Source organism: Lethenteron reissneri, chromosome 65, assembly GCF_015708825.2.
Source record: "Lethenteron reissneri isolate LAM-NWPU_2019-01 chromosome 65, ASM1570882v1, whole genome shotgun sequence".
In the NCBI taxonomy this organism is placed as follows: domain Eukaryota; kingdom Metazoa; phylum Chordata; class Hyperoartia; order Petromyzontiformes; family Petromyzontidae; genus Lethenteron; species Lethenteron reissneri.
Genome location: NC_083843.1, coordinates 9,269,400 through 9,290,071, shown reverse-complemented (window position 1 = coordinate 9,290,071; position 20,672 = coordinate 9,269,400).

Sequence of the window (20,672 nt, the reverse complement as noted above, 5' to 3'; positions counted from 1 at the left end):
GAGTTGGGGTGTATGCCTTTGCGTGTCTTTGTTATTGTGTTTGTGTCTTTGTTACTGTCTGCATGTCTTTGTCTTTGTGTGTCTTTGTTATTGTGTTTGTGTCTTTGTTACTGTGTCTGTGCGTGTCTTTGTGCCTTTGTTATTGTGTTTGTGTCTTTGTTACTGTGTCTGTGCGTGTCTTTGTGCCTTTGTTATTGTGTTTCTGTCTTTGTTACTGTGTCTGTGCATGTCTTTGTCTTTGTGTGTCTTTGTTATTGTGTTTGTGTCTTTGTTACTGTGTCTGTGAGTGTCTTTGTGCCTTTGTTATTGTGTTTGTGTCTTTGTTACTGTGTCTGTGCGTGTCTTTGTCTTTGTGTATTTCTGGGCGTGGTGCTGCCTACCCACTCCCTTTTGTGTCACAGTACTGGCCTTCATCGGTGCTACTCGCTACGAACAGCACTTGCCCCAACAGTCTGTTAAGGCTACACGGGGTATCTTTCTCTTAAGTGTATAGAGAGCCATGTGCGAGTGTGGGGTGGAGCGGTGGCGCAGTGGTTAGCGCACTGGTGGGGGAGGGCGGGGGGAGCCAAAGTTCTCTCTGACGTCATCGCCCCTCGCACCGCGCGCCGCGTGGCGCTCAACGCCGAGAGGGCGGAGCTCCACCGCGGGCGTGCTGGGAACACGCGTCACGTGACGCTGCGGGGTGACGCGCGCCGTCCCCCTCGCGGTCACTCGCTCGTTGGGCAATAAACCCGGCGTGGGAATGGGATGGCATCACTAGGGGGGGACTACTCGTGGTGTGTGCTGAGCGTCGCTGGGATAAAGCATTTTTGTTATAACCAGGGGTTGAGTGACCCCCCCCCCCCCACCCAAACTAGTTTTATTTTACAGGGCATAGAGAGAGAGAGAAGCCATTTTAATACCTAGTAGTAGTAGGAGGTCTTTCGTCACCAATATTATTCGTAAAGTTTTGTTTTGATTAATATTTTAATTATCTGCTCTCAGACTTGGACCTAAAGCCACAACCTTCGATTCATGGGATAACGCATCTGCTGACATAAATGGGAACTGTGTTTTGACTTTGAAGTGGGTTAAAGTTATTAAGCGCCTGATATATATCTAGAGTGAGGATCTACCTTACAATACGACACGACTAATATTGTCTCAACACTCATAAATAACACAAAGACACTGTTATTACAGGGATAGAGACAACAAAAACTCCAAATTTCCAGCAGCTTGCAGGGTCATAATCCAACCCACGACCTCCTGCATACCAGGCGAGGGAGTTCACATCTCCGAGCCACCGCAGCACCCCTCTTTAACGTGAGACACCAATCCGGTGTGAACCCAACCTCGAGTCGCAGGGTGTTTAGCAACACGTAGATGATTTGAGACGCATTGATTATCTCGTACCAGTTGTGTAATTGTGTGAACGCTAATCGCATTGTGCTCTGGGCTGGGGGTGAGATTTCTACTTGCTTCATTGCTGGCATGGGTTTGACTTGTTTTGCTTTTTTCATTTTTGTGACCCAGGTCATTCTTGTCAATGAGACTCATCCTGGTCTTCTGAGTTCTCACCTCGTTAAATTAAAATTCAACTCGACTCGATCATCAGCATCAGCAGAACTATCATCAGCAGAAGAATTAGTAGCAGGAGCAACAGCCTCAACAGCAGTAGCTCCATCATTATCATCATCAGCATCGGGAGTAGAACCAGCAGCATCAATAATGATAGAATCATTATCATTAGTAACAGAATCATCAACAGCAGCACCATTATCATCACTCTTGCAACCGAGACTAATCCTGGTCTCTTGAGTTCTCACCTGGTTAAACAAATCGACTTTAACACGGAGGCTTTCGCGACCAATATTATCAATGATAAAGGTTTATTGGGTTAGATTGCGTAAATTTACATAGACCTGATTGTGTTCTGGATTACCTGTGAATTGTAATCACATTGTATTGTGGGTCAAGGGTCAATGTGTTCTGGGTGAATAAAAAATAAAATCTGAAAATCTATTGTCAAGATTGTCATCCAGGCTGTGAATGTGACTCTCTCATAGCTGAGACTGACTTGTGTAAACATGTATTTTTTTGGGATGGTTGCTGTTTTGTTTGTATAGATGTTATATTAACGGATATTAAACCCTGGCACAGTTAGTAAATCTACAGCTTATGCCTTCACAGGTAAGTGCTGTCTGTAGCCTTGGGCCACATTCCATGGCGCATCTCGTGTTTTTTTTTGCTGCACTCTGTCAGTTTGCTTGTTCCTCCTCATCATGAGCTATGATGATCAATGGATCCTGAATGATGGATGATGATGAAGAGCACGATGATAATGACTACGCTTGGTAATGATGGCCACCACCCACTCACCTGCACCCAACACTCTCCAAGCCGACACCTGCCACTCCCGAACCTACCCCCCCCCCAAGCCGTCTACAGAGACCTCCCTCCCACCTGCCCACACTCACACCTGCGCGGCCATACACCTGCCCATCCTGCCACCCTCCCATCTGCCCACCTCATGCTTATTCAAGCGCCCATTCCCGGCTGATCTTCCTCCCACCTGATAACCTTAAAACCCGCTCACTCACCTACCCGCACAAAGGCAAAGATCCCCTGTATAGCCTGAACAGACTGTTGGGCAAGTGCTGTTAGCGAGCATCTATGAAGGCCGGAATGGCACACGAATGGGTGGATGGCCAGCACCAAGCCCTGCCGCCTTTGTCCCGAGTGGTGATATTTATACTCTACACCAGGTACTCATTTGAGGCTGAATCGACCTAAGGGAGGCCCATGACCGGTACAGACAATGCTCATTGGTGTTGGTGGCCATGAGTGGGAATTTCACTTGGATCGGCAGGTTCATAGCACAGCGCACTAACCACTACAACACCAATCTCCACCCACCCACATACATCTCCTCAACCACCCACACGATCACCCTCCTACCCTCCCACCTGATCCCCCACTCATTTACATGTCAAGTTGTGAGATTATTTGTCAAAAAAATTACAATATTAAAGGTTACTATTTTTTTAAAGACAATTTCAAACAGTTACTCTAAAATAAATCCAGAACAAATAAATGTCAATGATAGAGACGACATACTTTTTTTAAACCTTTAATAATACATTTTTACAAGATACGGTTTGGTGCAGAACCCCACAAAGCCTCGCGACATTAGTCCAAGGGACAAACCATCACCGTTTGCCTGGCCACTGTGGGTTTTGTAGAAATCGCGACCCGTAAACCCCAATACCGTGGCGTGAATGCAACGCTACTGTCTAGGCAGGTGAGAGTCGATTCGTGTCTTGGTTCGCCGCCGCCGTGTGCGCTCCAGGGACAGCGTCTCTCAGCCACAGCGAGCGGCTATCGGTGAGAAGCCACTGAGAGTCGTGGAGAGCGCAATCCCCACTGAGAGCGGAGCGAGTGGACCTGGCTCCCGTCTGGAAGTGGTCAAAGCCGACCGTGTAACGTGTCTCACGTTTCGTCTAGACAGCTGCGGTTGCTGCGACGCTCGTGTCTGTGACCTTGACCACTTGAGAACATTTCCACGGAGTGTCTCGTGAGGTTTGTAACCTCGTGCTAAGTAATGTTGGCTTCCTTGTTCATCTCCGATGTTGTGAGCCCCCAGGATGATGATGGTTAAAATATTTTACCTGAAAAGTCGCTCGATTGAACTTCTCATTTGCAAGGGTATCCAAGGTGTCAAGTGACACATGCGTAAAAATTTCAATAAAATATTTACTATGGACTAAATTGTGTTCTATTTTACCAGGTGAGGTTTATTGAGAAATGTAGCTCTTTTTCAGAAACGATCTGGCCATCACACAACGAAGTGGCTTATCATCATGTGGAAATGTATAGCAGTAGCCTAATACTCTAAACGCATGATGTTGATTCTAAATGAGGGAAAAAAACGACCACAGTGAGAAAGAGAGACATGCAAACTCCTAATATGTCGCAGGCGTCGGGGTCGGGATCAAATCCACGACCTCTTGCAAACCAGGCGAGGGAGTTAACATCTAATCACTCCCAATAAAAACGTTAAAATCTACATCTTACACGGTTTACGTTTATAAACAACGTGAAACACATTGATACAGAGCCAAGAACAGAGGCAAGGTATCGCACCCACGAGCATCAGAGGGCAGTCAAACGCATGAATGCGCGGTGCGCACTGTCGGTTCATGTGGGACGTTCTCTCGCTGTCACAAAATAACTCAACGCGTTCGTCAAATAACACTGCATGGACCTTAAAGGTAACATATTAAACGACGTTTCAGGCAATGGACCTACTTGCACATCATTCAGACTTAAAGAATGGCGATTCTGAATGAGTGCGTGCGTGTTTGGGTTTTTACTCTGATGATCGTTGCTTTAGTGACTGTAAGGGTTTGGAATTGGTTCCCACGCACGCGTTTCTCTCTGTGTGCACGTGGCAGAGTTGAGCGGATCAACAGCGAATAAAGAAATAACATCGCCATCTTCTGCAGCGCCTGAAATGCTGTCTTCAGACGCTGTCTTTCCGACAGACCTGTTCTTCACCTGAGGACGGCTGCTTGCGTTGTGGCCGAAACGTCGTGAGAATTGTATTTTATTATGTAAAATTTTTATTATTTTATTATTTCCCTTCTACGTAACTTTACCGAAAGAACCAAGAAGATGAATTCCTGCAGTCACGAAAGCTTTAAATCGAAATTACACATCACACTATCTACTGTATACAGCTCAGATATAGTACACGTATGTGTAATGCTGTTACATACCCTCACCATGTACTATAGCTGAGTTATAGACAGTGCATAGTGTGCTGTAGAGTGTGATGTGTAATGCTGTTACATACCCTTACCATGTGTCTACCTGAGTAAAACAATGTTTTGTCTATTTGTGTTTTTCCCTTGTGATGGGGACTTTGATTGATGAACGCTGAGATTTATAAGGGACACGGGGTGACCGATCACGTCTGGATTTCATGTTGGTGCTTAATAAGTGTTCCCAGTATTTGAAGACATTCTTTCGAAATACATCTACTGACATTCATTATTACCTACTATAATCACCCAGAAATATATGTCCGTCCTGCGCGTGACGTCACTCAATATGAGCCCCACCCCCCTCATTGGGTGGATTTTTACACTAACGCAGAGGAAGGTCGAGCTAAATTAAATAATTTATTACGAAAAGTCGCTTCAAATGTGACGTTTCTTTACAGAAAGTGACGGTAAAAAATAAATCTACGCATCACAGTGCTACATCCGTGCATGACGTCAATGCACGAGAGCCCCCCACTTAATTAATATTCATGCCCGCGTGGAAATTTACACTAACACACAAGAAGTTTGCGCGGGTATTAAACAACTTTTATGCAAATGTATAAAACATTTGACGTTTCTTTATAGAAAGTGAGGGAAATAAATGTCCATGCAGCATCACAGTGCATTACTTTTTTCATTTATTTCTTCTTCTCTTGAAACAACAGGTCTCATTTGTGCTTTTGATTCACTACCATTAATATTACACAAGATACAATTATACTCTGCTCAATTTTTTCGTGAATATTACAGCTTCCATCCTAGGACGGGCAAAATGCGAATTAATAACTATGTACATGATGGAATTGGTAACATATAACACACGATGGCATTAGTGACATTATATGAAACAAGATATCATTAGTAGCATATGAAACACGATGGCATTAGTGACATTATATGAAAACACGATGGAATTAGTGACATGATATGAAACATGGTGGCATTCGTGACATTGTATGAAACGCGATGGCATTAGTGACATATTACACTCTCAGTCCCCACGTCATCAACACACGCTCACACGTGCCCACCACCCATCAGCCACGTGGGGAGAGCACGTGACGCGCATGCGTGTAGGGTTGGTGGAGCATCAGTGTTCCACTGCTGCCGTGTACAACGCACCGAGTCCTGGCATCATCCATATTAGCTAGGGATATCGTTAATTACACTCTGACGCGGACTTTCCTCCCCCGCACCTCTGATTCGCGGGATCGGCTACCTATGGTGCCAAAAAGTTTCAACATACATACAAAGAGACCCATAGACACCCAGACCCATAGAGACCCACAGATTAGTGTGGTTGGCGATGTACGCAGCCAAACACGTTAATACATACTGTACATACATTTTTAATGAGAGACGGTGGGCAGGGGGCTTTTCTTCGAATTTGTATTGTAAATGTTGTGGGGTTTACTCTCCAACACACCGGTTAGTGGTGAACTCGTTACTAATTGGCATGTTTTGTTTACCTTTACTAATTGGCAGTGTTGGATGGTGGTGAGTTTAACGACACATTTATATTTATGCGATCTAACCCAGAAAAAACCTCAACTAAGGATAATATTGGTCGCGAAAGCCGACTATGTGTTAAACGTTTCTATCACTCTTACTCTGTGCCACATTAAGATTGATGACGATGAAGGAGTGAACAACAGTGCAAGTGTCTCTGTGTGTAATAATGGATGTTGAGACAATAGTGGCCGTGTTGTAGTGTATGCTCGATCGGTTATGTAGATATACAGCATATCAGGCACTGAATGGAAGACGACATTCAAAGTCAAATAAAGTTGACATTTCTGTCAGCAGGGGGAGCCATGGTCCCTGTGGATTGAAGGTTGTGACTGGAGGTCCACGTCTAAGTCTGAGAGAAGATGATTAAAACATTTTAAATAATTACCCCTAAATGGCTTAATACGTTTGTGTTCGCACATTTGTTTGTGTGTGTCGAGGTGTGTGTCCTGCAAAACAACCCCCTACCTCCTCATGGTGCCGGACGGGCAATGCTGTCGTGGGCAGTGCTGTGGGAGGAGGGCAAATTCCGATTGGCCTTTCTCCTCATGGCGTTTGTGACCACCACAGTGGCCAAAAGGGGTGCAAGGAGCTGGTAACCCCTCCAGCTTCAATTAATTACCACATAACCACGACGGAAAATTTTAATTAATAAGCTTGTGCCGGAGGCCCCGGGGGGACAGGCGTCTATGACTTCTCCTGGCCAAACCCCATTTGGCAGAGCCTGACTGAATCCTTACTCTCGGGGTTCCTCTAGAAATAACAAAAAAACAGTACGTGTGGCTACGTGGAATATTCGCATGCTCACTGCCGAGGAGAGGCTACCACTCCTCTGTCGGGAGTTGGACCAGTACCGCCTGGATCTCTGTGGTATTCAGGAGGTCCTGCCACTATGAGGGGTGGACAGTCCTCTTCTTGGGGCAGGAGACTGCCAAACAGCAGGGAGTGGCTATTCTTCTGAACAAAATAATTAAGGGGGCGTGGGAATGTGGCGGTGAGGTGTGGGAAGCTGTAAACCCCAGGCTACTTTGGGCTCGCCTTCCCATCAACCAGAGGCGAGGAGTGGTGGTCGTGGTTATTTATGCCCCCACTGAAGATGAACATCCGTGGAGGGCTTTCTTCAAGGACAGTGCATATTATTATCATTATCAGAGTTGCTACTTTTTGTTTGCTTTTTTGACTACTTGTGTTGTGGTTATTGCAAACATGATGCCTTGAATAAAGGTGTCAGTTTTGTACCAGTTTAAAAGGGTAAAAAACCTACTACTATATTTTGCCACTGGTAAAAGAGATCTCATAATCCGTGGAGGGATGTAGGCAAGGCCGATGAGTCAGATGCCTTCTATAACCTCCTGTCACAGGTGCTAGCTAAAGTGGCCCCTCGGGATAGAGTCATCTTGTTGGGTGACTTCAATGCCCGAGTTGGTCATGATGCTGGCACCTGGTCTGGACTGATTGGAAGGCATGGGTCAGATAATCTCAATAACAACAGCAGGAGGCTGCTAGATATTTGTGCAGCCCATGGGCTTGTAATTACCAACACGCTGTTCCACCATTGGCGCATCCACACAACATCATGGATACATGCCGGGTCCAAGCAAGAACATCTGCTGGACTACATAGTGACGAAACAATAGATGCGGGCCCATGTGCTTGACACCAGGACCTACCGTGGAGCTCATCTGCCCACTGACCATCGACTTGTCATCTGGAAGATGCGCCTGCCATTCTTTCACTCCAGTGGTGGGTGTACAACCAGGACCCCATTCAAACCCTTAGTGGCATGGTCTCAGCTAGCTGATGAAAGTTGCAAGCAAGATTTAATCATCACTTGCGGCTGGGGTTGGCATCGTCCCCCACTCCTCCTAATGTCGAGGGGAAATGGGCGGGATTGAGGACTGTGGCTCATGCTGCTGCAATGGCTGCTTTGGGTACACGGTCCAGACCTCCCCAGAGACCCTGGCTGACAGAGGAGGTGTTCAAGCTGGCTTAGAAAAAGCGACAATCCCACTCTCATCGGCTACAGCATCCCACATTGGAGAATGAGGAGGCTTACCGCAGCCTTCACTCGGAGGTTCGGAGAGCCGTGAGGCACTGCAAGTGTAATGCGAGCGTAAACGGCCTCGCGGGTGTGACGTAACAGGTGGGAGGAGTTAGGGTCACGTGGGGAGAGGGAGAGCTTTTAAGGGCAGGAACCGGAAGGGCTGGAGGAGAGTGTGGGAATAAAGACAGGAGGAGGCCACGCAGGGCAGGAGGTGGAAAGTGGCGTGATCGCCACAGGTCGGGACTCGGCATCGTTGGCCAGCGGTGTCCGGGCACGGAGGAGACAGAGAGCCAGCAGCGGGGCTGCATAGAGAGCAGCCGTGGGGCTGCAGGTCGGAGGCAGAGAGGCTGAGTGAAGAGCCAGCAGCGGGGCTGCATAGTGAGCCAGCAGCAAGTCTGCAGGAGCGACGGCAGCAGTGGGGCTGCCGAGCGGGAGACGGAGGAGACTCTGAGCGAGACGCCGTGCAGGCAAAGTTGTACGAACCACAATAAAGGACAACGGAGACAGACCCAGTGCAAGAGTCCTTTATTACACTGGTGTTAGAAGTGAAATGGCATGTCAAAACAGCTCAGAAGAAAGAATTACCCCGCACCATCGTCTGCTACATCTTCCGACGACGACGACCTTCCTCAGGCAGTGGCGCTGCCAACGATGGAGGGAGATATCGACGCGGGAACGAGTGGTGGCCCGGGGGTGCAAGAGGTCGCCGCTTCGGTGGATCCGCCCGCGCCGGGGGACGCTGACCAGCGATGGAGACAGATGGCGGCCCAGCTGGAGACTTTGAAGACTGTCTTGGCGCAACTGTGCGACCTCGTCACGCCGGCGACGGGTTCGGGGAGGCCCGGGGGTGACCAACAGACCAGGGCCTTGCCTGCGCCGCCAGCGCCCTCTGCCACGCGGCACGAGGACGCCATCTTGGGCGTGGCAGGGGAAGAACCGCGTGAAGCCGCCATCTTGCGCCCTCCGCGGCGGGAACCCGCCATCTTTGACACGTTGCGGTGCGACGCCATCTTGAACATGCCACGCGACACGCCGTCTGTGGAGGACAGCGGAGCGAGGACCCGCAGCCGTCACTTGACAACAGTTACAAAATTTTCAATTTGAGGCGACTGGAGTGCATTCGCCTGCCGATTTTTGGCGGCGGTGCGCTCTGCCAGATGGACTGACGCAGAGGCCCTGGAAGTTCTGCCAACTCTTCTCGATGATGAGTCGGTCAGATTTTTCCGTTCCATCAAGGCCGAGAAGAAGAAGACACTGAGAGGGGTTTTTGACGAGATGGCGGATGCGTACGAGCAACCGGATGACGCTCACCGACGATTCGTTCAGCGCCAGCGCGCACCCGAAGAGTCGCCGGTGGCATACAGGGGTGCTGTCCTGGAATTGGCCATGGCCGCATACCCTGAGACGGAGCCTGACCTATTGGAACCCCTTATTTTGGGCAAAATGCTTGAGCTGTCGCGAGATTTGGGGATCCCTATGCCGGTGTGCGGCCATGAGAAGTTGACGTCTCGGGCTGCTGCGAAGTGTTTGGATGCCCAGTTTAATCTGCGCCGTTGGAAGCAGGTGACAGCGTGGACGGGGGGGCCCATCGTGGAAGGGGGTGCCGTGAGTTGGGATCCCAAAAAGGCAGTGTACGTTCCTGACGGGGGGGGGCCCGCAGGAATTGACGGCCGCCTCTGCGCAGTGGCCTGCCCGCGGAGGGCGGGGCCGCGATCTGCGCCGCCGACGCGGGAGCGTCGAGATGGGGGGAGTGCTGTGCGTCGTAATGACGTCGAGTGTTTCCGCTGCAGTCGCAAAGGCCACTACGCCAGGGATTGCTGGGCCCGTATCCCGGGGCCGCCCCAGCAGGAGGCCTCGACCACAGATGTGCCGCGGAAGGACCCTCCTGGACAGGCAAGTCGGTGCGCACCAGACACCTGGCAAGGCTTGGCACCTCATTCATCACCGTTGCCGCGCGATCCGGGTGTCGTTAACAACGGGAGGCCGCCGACTGGCCCATATCGCTCGGTAACGCAGTGGAGTAAATTGGCACGGCGGGTTGTTGCGGCCGCTACTGGTTTGTCCACTGTGCCGGGTTCTATACAAGGGGTCGACGTGCGCATTTTAGTGGACTCCGGTGCATCCGCGACGATTATATCGGATGTCATTTTCCATCTGTTGGGCATCCCGCCGGACGCAGTGCACCCGGTTTACGATTCCTGTGTAGCAGCGAACGGGGGGAGTATGGGCATTGTGGGCCAGGTGGACGCCAATATATCCATCGGGGGGGTGTCGGCCTCGGGAACTGTGTTGATTTCGAGGTCCCTTGCGGTTCCGTGTTTATTGGGAACTGATTTTCTGGCCAAAATGCCCATTCTAATAAGAGTTAATCAAAATTGCATTGAATTACCGGGGGGTCGAAAAATTACATTTTTGCCGTCGCCCTGAGGGCGACCCTCTCCAGTCTGCCAGGTGCAGGCGCTGTCCGAAGTATTTGTTGATATTCCACCTGGTTCACAGATGCTTATCCCCTTGCGATATCGGAAACCGGTGCCTGGTCGGGAAGGAGCGCCTGGGGTTTTGTTATTGCTGTCCGCAACCATAACGGGCGGATCGGCGCTGGTCGGGGCGCAAACTATTATCCGGCCGGACCAGCAGCCGTTTTTGCAGGTGCTTAATGGGAGTACGGAGAATGTTTGCATGCCGGCCGGAACGGTCGTGGCCCATGCCACAACAGCGTTCACGGCCCAGGACCATTTGGGCCGCCGGGATGTGGTTTCCGGAGTTTCGGGGCCTGCGGGCCAAGATGATCGCTGGGTCGCCGAATTATGCGGCGAAAATTCATCCCTGACCGGGGAACAGCGATCCGCGCTTCGCACGCTATTGTTGAGTTATTCCGATGTGTTTAGCTCCGACAATTTGGACTTGGGACGCACCTCTCTGCTTTCCCATCATATTGACACGGGGGACGCTGCTCCGATTCGGTTGAACTCGCATCGGATGAGCCCGGCGGAGCGAGACCATGTTCGTGGAGCAGTGGATGACATGCTGGCTGCGGACATAATATCTCCGTCTAACAGCCCATGGGGTGCGCCTGTAGTCTTGGTCAAAAAGAAAGACGGCAAATTGCGATTTTGCGTCGATTTTCGCAAATTAAACAAAGTGTCCGTGGCGAATGCGTACCCCCTGCCGCGTATGGATGATTCCCTCGATGCCTTGTCAGGGGCGAAGTTCTTTTCGACGCTGGATCTCTCTTCGGGATTCTGGCAGCTTCCCCTCGATGAGTCCTCGCGGGAAAAGACCGCTTTTCGTACGCCGCAGGGCCTATTTCAATTTAATTGTCTTCCGATGAGGTTGAATGCGGCCCCCGCCACATTTCAGAGGTTGATGGAGCTGGTATTAACGGGGTTGCAGTGGGAGACATGTCTGATATATTTAGACGATATAATCGTCTTTAGCTGCACATTTGACGAACATCTACAGAGACTGGAGGCGGTGTTCGCCAGGATGCGCTTCGCCAATCTGAAATTTAAACCTAAGAAATGTCACCTATTGCAACGGTCCGTGCGCTATTTGGGACATATAGTCAGTGCCGAAGGGGTTGCCACGGATCCGGAGAAGACGGCGTGCGTTCGAAACTGGCCAACCCCGGCCACGGTGGGGGATGTGCGTCGCTTCTTGGGGTTTGCCTCATATTACCATAGGTTCGTTCCCAATTTTGCAACGATCGCTAGGCCTCTGCACCTCCTTACGGGTAAAGGACGGAAATTCAGTTGGGGACCGCCAGAGGAGGCAGCATTTAAGGGCCTGCGCGATCGTTTGGCAATGGCGCCAACATTGGACTATCCCGATTTTGATCACCCTTTCATTCTGGACACAGACGCGAGTGACACGGGCATTGGGGCCGTGCTGTCACAGTCCAAAGGTGGTGTGGAACGCGTGGTGGCGTACGGTAGCCGCGTCTTGTCCCCCGCGGAAACCCGCTACTGCATCACTCGCCGTGAACTTTTGGCCATTGTCTATTTTCTTCGTCAATTTCGGCCGTATCTCTACGGCCGTTCGTTTATTGTGTGCACGGATCATGCGGCTTTACAATATGCTCTGAGGGTAGACCAACCATCTGGCCAGCTGGCACGATGGTTGGACACTCTGCAGGAGTTTTCCTTCCAAATTCAACATCGGAAGGGGGCGCGTCACGCGAATGCGGACACGCTCTCCAGGTTACCGCAAGGATCCCCTTGCGCTTGCGTGTCGGGTACGCATAGGTGTACGCCGACCCAGCAGCCCCCTCGGCCTATTGCGTTTGCGGTCGAGGTGCCTGAGGCTCCAGTGTGCCCGGGACTGGCCGATGGGGTTCTGAACCTTCCACGAGCAGTGTGGATTCGTGAATAAATGCTTGACGACTCGTTGGGGACCCTGCGGAGTCGAGCTGCAAAGGGAGGGGGGGGGACTGGTTTCCGGGGGGATGCCGGGGGCCGCTCTCCGCGATGGACTGCTGATGTGGAGGGAGGGGTTACATGATCGCTGGCGTCTGGTTGTACCGTCGTCGTTTCGGTACGAATTGATTAGGACTCTGCATTGCGACACGCTATTACACCTGGGGGTGCAGAAAACCTTGTTGACGTTGCAGCGAGACTACTTCTGGCACGGCATGACGACGGATGTCGTCGGGCACGTTCGTGCGTGGCCCGAGTGTGCCCGGCGGAAACCGCCTAAACACCCATATGTGCCGCCGATACAGTCTATTCAAGTGTCTCGAGTTAACGAGTTGGTGGCGTTGGATATTTTTGGACCCTTCCCGCCATCCGCTAAGGGTAATAAATACTTGCTAGTTGGGGTGGAGTATCTCTCCCGCTGGCCGATGGCCTGGCCCTTGCCCGAGCAGTCGGCGGTGTCCATTACGGACGCCTTTCTATTTGGATATGTCATGGACAAAGGGGCGCCGGAGAGGCTGCTCACGGATCAGGGCCGGAATTTTTCTTCTAAATTGTTGGGGGAGGTGTGCGCTGCTCTGGGGACCAAAAAGATCCGGACATCCCCTTACCACCCGCAGACGGATGGCATGGTGGAATGACTAAATCGGACGCTGTCAGCCATGCTGTGTCACACGGTTAATGAGAAGCAAGCTGACTGGGATTTGCACATCCCTGGGGTACTCTCGGCATACCGGATGACGCCTCATGCGTCCACAGGATATTCTCCGTTTTTTCTCATGTACGGTCGCGAAAACGTGCCGCCAATGGATGTGCAGTTGGGAACGGGAGTGAGAGGACCTACTAAGCCTCTCCCCGATTACATTCAGGACGCCATTTGCCGCGTCGCTGAGGCGCGGGAGGGGGCCTGAGTGGCTACTGCCAAAACCCAGGCCCGAAACGAATGTTGCGCTCGACGCTCGAAGGGGAAGTGCCCCTGGAAGGTGGGGGACATGGCTGGGCTGCATTGCCTGCAGGTGCGAGCAGGAACCTCCCCTAAATTGCATAAACCATGGCAGGGGCCTGTTAGGCTCATTGAGGTTCCTAACCCGCAGTCTGCGCGCGTTCGGTTCGGATCTCGGCGCTGGTACGTCCATACGTCTCGCTTGAAACCATACGTGGCCCCTTGAACGGATGTGTCATCTCTTGATGTTGCCTTGCCGGTGTCTGTTGCCGCCGACGCACCCTTGCCTGTGCCTGTTGACCCTGCAATAGCGCCTGTCGTGCCTTCTACAGACAAACCGGCCGTGACACTGCAGGAGGCAGCGGACTCTGCTCTGGGTGGGCCTACCATGGCTGCGGGGACACCTGACCCCGCCGCCCCTCCAACCCCACCGCAGACACGGTTGTGGGACACCCCGGACTCTGGTCCTTCGGGGGAACGGGACCTTGGCGTTGGCGGGCCTCCAACAGCGACAGGCGGTTTTGATCCTGTCGCTCCTAAAACCCCGTCGCGTTCTTGGTCTGCAGGGGGCCGCCACTCGTCCGGGACAGGCCGGCGACCCGCACACGTTCGAAATCCCTTTCTTTTCGTTGATTGTTGTTCTGGTTCTTGTTGTTATTGTTATATTCGTTGTATTCTCCGTTGTCCGTTCACGGCTGAAGGTTGGTGGTCGCTCGCATTACTTGTTCTGTTTCAGCCGAGGACGGCTGGAATTTTCTCTATGGGGGAGGGTGGTGTAATGCGAGCGTAAACGGCCTCGCGGATGTGACGTAACAGGTGGGAGGAGTTAGGGTCACGTGGGGAGAGAGGAGAGCTTTTAAGGGCAGGAACCGGAAGGGCTGGAGGAGAGTGTGGGAATAAAGACAGGAGGAGGCCACGCAGGGCAGGAGGTGGAAAGTGGCGTGATCGCCACAGGTTGGGACTCGGCACCGTTGGCCAGCTGTGTCCGGGCACGGAGGAGATGGAGAGCCAGCAGTGGGGCTGCATAGAGAGCAGCCGTGGGGCTGCAGGTCGGAGGCAGAGAGGCTGAGTGAAGAGCCAGCAGCGGGGCTGCATAGTGAGCCAGCAGCAAGTCTGCAGGAGCGACAGCAGCAGTGGGGCTGCCGAGCGGGAGACGGAGGAGACTCTGAGCGAGACGCCGTGCGAGCAAAGTTGTACGAACCACAATAAAGGACAACGGAGACAGACCCAGTGCAAGAGTCCTTTATTACACAAGGATGGGTGGTGGTCGCGGGTTGCTGAGGAGATGGAGTCTGCTCAATGGCCCGCGATCACTAATCGCTCTTTAATTCCATAAAATAGTAACCTGCAGCCCCACACACTATTACCATTATTAGGGGAAAGAACGGTGATTCATTCTCCGACCCCAAGGAACAGGTTTGCAGATTTGCTGAGCATTTCTGTGAGGGCGTGGGGGAGGAGACATCCCTCAGCCTGGATAACAACGTGGGACAAAGTGGGGATGACCCTGCCGAGGCTGCGGAGCGGTAGACAAGGTTCTTGAGGAGGCACCTTCTTTATTCAACACTTTTAGGTTCACAGGTTCGCCCTCGTTTCTCCCAAGTCGTCTAGCCTAGCCTTGACACAACCCTGACCGTGCTACTCTGAGGCGCCGACTGAGACAGCCAACAACTATTCGGCCGCGCACGATCTAGCGAAGACGGCAGTGACGAAGGTGGCGAAGACGACAGCGACGATGAAACGAGTCCACTTCCCCACAACCGGCAGCCACGAGCTTCCACTTTCCGTTGCTTTTATGCTGCCTGGTGCGGCCTGGCTCTGCCCTGGCCGCACCTCTCTTCTCGAACCCACTTGCGGGTTCCAGGGGATTCCAGACGGGGTCTTTATGACCCTTGCTCCAGTTCATCCGCCCTACCAACACACCTGCGTATATGCTAACCAGCGTGTGTACTGCTCGTCCACCACAGTTGCTGTTGCTGAACAACAGACGGCGCTATTACACTACACATGTATAATGTCATATTAACATAATTTACAACAATTTATACCAACACAATAACCCCTTGGGTATATTGCACCTGTATGTGCACAGTGATAACATCACCTTCCGTTATTTAAAACTGAAAAACATTTTCAAACTTCTGCCAATCGCCTGATGATGCTAGTTGTAATCACTGGTGAAATGTCGTACTCAAATGTAAATGGTATGGGTCTGCTTTCTAATACACAACCGGTGGTGCTGAAGTAGTAGTAAATTGGATCTGTACTTTGTGTTCACTTGACAAACCTGTAGCCAACTTACATTTGTCGTCATGGAAAAAGGGGCGGAGCCATTCTCTTCCCGCCTTTTTCGGCTGAGGGCAGAGCTGTGGCGTGAGTTGGAGTGAACCATTCTTTGTGGTTGTTCACGTGTTTTATTATTATTAAATCGTTTTATTGTTACCATACTATTATGAGTGCAATCATCTTTGACTACACCAGTTAGTTTGGTTTAGAAATAGGAAATAAGACTACAATCCTTGCGAATAGACTCCATATGGCCACCCACCACACCAAACGGCCAGCAACAGCTGGAGACTCAGAAAGGTTCTCTCAAACTCCCTGTGCCTTGTCGGTCGTGGTTGATGTCCGGCCATATTTCACCACGCTGGATGCTGGTCAATGCGGGTTAATGCAGGGGTAGGGAGTGATGGGGGCTACGACTGGTTTAGATGTCAGTCGCCACTGATGTTGGCTGTGGCTGGGAAGCCAGTAGGTTTATGGTGCATTCAGCCACTTCATCCACAAATGTAATGGAGTTGTGATTGGTTGTGGTCTGGATTTGAGAAACCAAACGAGTTCATCCATATTTAGTCCCAATTCGTCGTCATACACGAGTCTGCAATTGGTTTAAGGTTACAGATGTTTGTCCTGTGGTGTGTGCCAGGTTATATCAAGAGATGGAATGTTACAAAGTACATATCTGGGTTTTGTGAAGGAGAATGAAGCAATGTTATTGTCGGAGCAAGGCCGAGATGAGACTGTAAGTGGAGGTATAAGTCTAAAAGCTGACGATTAACATGTTTAACATCTTTACGCGCAAATGCCTCAATATGTGTGCTTGTTTGTGTACAGGAAAGACCGGTCCAGATATCAATAGCAAGTCATGGCCAGCAATTGACATCAAGTGGCCAGATTATGTTTCGTTTGTTTGGATTTATACAACCAAACACATTTCTCCATGTCGCGGCTCATTCGTTGTCGTACACAAGTTTGCTTATAATTCAATGCCATGGACCATTATGCTGCGCAGGGTGTCAGGGTTGATATTTGTGCAGCGCTTGGTCGAGGAGCGAAATGAAATAAAATCCGAAGTGTGATTGGTTGTGGTCTGATTTTGAGAAACCAAACGAGTTATTCCATATTTCATCCCATTCCTTGTCACGCACGAGTCTGCAAGTTGTTTAATGTCAAAGATTCTAGATTTGAAGCTTTCGTGACTGCAAGGATTCATACTCTTTGTTTTTTTCGGTAAGGTCACGTAGGTAAAACAATTAATAAAATAAAATAAATGAAAACAACTAAATTAAATCACGACGTTTCGGAGTCAACACAAGCCTCCCTCATCAGGTGTAAAAAGGCACAGCCTTAATTTAGTTGTTTTCATTTATTTTATTTTATTAATTGTTTTACCTACGTGACCTTACCGAAAAAAACAAAGAGTATAATGTCAAAGATGTTTGTCCTATACTATGTGGCAGGGTATATAAAGTGTTGCAATGGTACAAAGTACACAGCTGGCTCAGGGATGGGAAGGGTAATAAAGCAATATAGTCGGTGCGAGGCCGAGATGAGGCTGTAAGTGGAGATCTATGTCTACAAGCTGACGGATTAATGCGTTCAACCTCTTAAACTGCAGATGACTCAATATGTGTGCTTGTTTGTGTACAGGAAAGACTAGTTCAGATATCAGTAGCAAGTCACGACCAGCAGTTCACATCAAGTAGCTGGGTGAAGTTCAGTTTGTTTGGACTTAAAGAACCAAAGGTATTTTTCCATGTAGCAGCCCATTAGTTATCGTATGCGAGTATGATCATTATTGAATGCCATGGGCCATTATTCTGTGCGGGGTGTCAGGGTTACTCATTTGTCAGATGATACAAAGTACAGAAGTTGGCCTATGAGGTCAGGTAAGGAAGGGACATATAATCAGTTGAATTACCGGGGTGTAGGGGCGATAACGTTGTGACTTTGCTGCGTTATAATTTGTCACATGTTGATTGAAAAATCTCAGGACATGAGCAATTGTCATGATATCAACTTCCCCTAACTTTGCAAATTTGGTGTGCCGCATTTTGCATAAACATCGTCTTGTTTTTTGTGTTTTGATGAACTTCCGGTTCGCTTAAATATTATTTTGGAGTTCTTAAACTGCTCTTAATTCAAAATGAACCTGCCTTATGTCGTCTGACCATTGTATATTGACAGTCCCCAATGCTTGTAAAGCACATGCTGTTAGACAATGATGATGTTGCATAACCAGCACGTCGTCAATATAGGATAGCGAGTCAATATAGGATAGTGAGTCCTCGCCTTCCCCTGCACCTCTGATTTGCACGTTTGGCTATTTATGGTGTGAAAGATGTTCAACTACATACATTCACCAACCTGGCCAGCGTGGTGAATTATGGTCACACAACCACCACGATAAAAGTGTGTGATGAAGTTCATCATCCAGTAGTGATTTAACACCGAGTTGTGAATTACTATTATTTGTTCCATCAGCAGTCACTGCACACGTGACTTGCAGGAGTCACAGCGTCCTTCTCCCCCTCCGTGTCCTCGCTGTACTGTTGATTAGAAACGAGAAGCACGTGGCACATCTGCCCTCGCCCAGACTCACGAACCTTGCTGAAGAAAATATGAAAATGTTTCCAACGTATGAATGTAGTGGCGGTATGCTGGTGGTGCGCCGTATAAAACAATGAGGTACAAAACTAAATTTTAAATGCACACTTTCATTAGCACTCTAAAGTACAAAATAAATTATTTTGACATCTGAATTAATCACATTTTGTGTGCTGAATAAAAGTGGGTGGCGTCCTTTCGATATGTTTAATTTTCTTCATGACAGCCACCCCCTAGGAGGTCATGGAAGGAAGGGACATATACTCCGTTGAATGACTGGGGTGTAGGGGCGATAACGTTGTGAATTTGATGCGTTACATAATTTTTCTACTTTTTATTTTGTTTATCATAATATGAGGAATTATCAAGAGGAGAACATCCAAACTCCAAATAAACAGGCGGCAGGATGGGGATTGAATCCATGAACTCCTGTATACCAGGCAACGGAGTTAATATGCGGGGTACATCTCGTGGTGTTTCTAATTTAACTGCAGGTGAAGTCAGTTCGTTTCCTTTTTCATCGTCATTGCTCTGTGATTTCTTTACATCTCGCCACTTTGGCTGGAGATGTTAACTACCTCGCCTAGTATACAGGAGGGCGTGGGTTCGACCCCGAACCTGGTGCCTGTTGTATATTTGGAGTTTGCATACTTCTCTCGCCGTCGTCACGTAGGTTTTCTCCGGGTCCTACGGGTTTTCCCTCCACATTTGGAATCAACATCACGCCTTTAGAGTGTTTGGCTGCTATAAATTTCCACGGGACAAGCAACTTCGTTGAGCTTTAAATTGTGGCCAGGTCGCTTTTGAGAAAATAGCTATGTAGCTGAGTGGGCCTTACCTTGTAAAATAAAAATATGTTTTTGAGAATTACCCAAACTCGGCGAATCCAGGAAGTAAAATATTAACATTGACACAAATAGATGATGCGGATTTATTTGTTTAGGTGATGAAGATTTAAAATCTCGAAAAGATGTTTTTAAACACATGATAGGAAAACATACAGTGGCAGTCATTAAGATAATGAGCTTAAATGAGCCAGAATGTTTGTTTAGCCAGGGGTGGTTCGTTTCGGTAATGCGTGAGGCCACCCACTTAGGGACCCGACCACTCAACCAAACGCACTTCCACCCACCCATTCACCCTCTCTCCTTATCTCCAACACTCAACCACCACCACCCATTCATTCAGACCTCCAATTAGCACAAGTGGCTAAGTACGGTGCGAAATAGGTTTAACATACATTCATACCCACCCACTCACCCAGACACCCACCCACCCACTCACCCACATACTCCCCCACTCACACACCCACACACGTCTGATCAGCACGGTTGGCTACGTACGTTGTGAAAAAAGTTCAACATACAACCACCATTCACCCGGAATAAAACGGTGTCCTTGAAATACATGAACACAAAAATATATGACAGACGAACAGTAAAAATATTAGGTGATAAAGGTTGAAGATTATAGACTTAGAAGTTAAAAAAAGGTCGTGAAAGAAAAAATAGATAATGACACAGATGGAAAAAAAACTATTTCACATTTAAATCTGAATGTTTGTACTCTGGCAATGCACACATCCTGACCCTAGCCGGTCAATCAGCCTGTGGGACAAACCATTATCGCTGTGTCCCTAGTTGCTGCTGCTACTGCTGGGTTTTGTTTGTACAAATATTACGTCACTTGAGACCGGTCAAAGCTATGCATGTTTGTTGAACTTCTTCCACACCGTACTTAGCCAACAATGCTAATCGGAAGTGCAGGAGGACAACAACTAAACACAAAAATCAGTTTTAGCTATTACACAGTACGTGACTGTAACGCCACGTCTACACGTGAGCCCAGCCGCCGTGTGGAACATTCCAGGGCGTGTCTCGAGATATTTATAACGTAACTGAAGGTGAAGTCAGTTCATTTCCTTGTTCGTCTCCGCGGGTTGAGCTGCTCACACAGCGTCTCCTGAATAGAACACACCTCGTCAATGGTAATCAACATCTCACGATATTATAAAGATAAATAGTTTTGTTGAAATATATTTCTGAGCCACAGTGAGAAACTACTTTGGG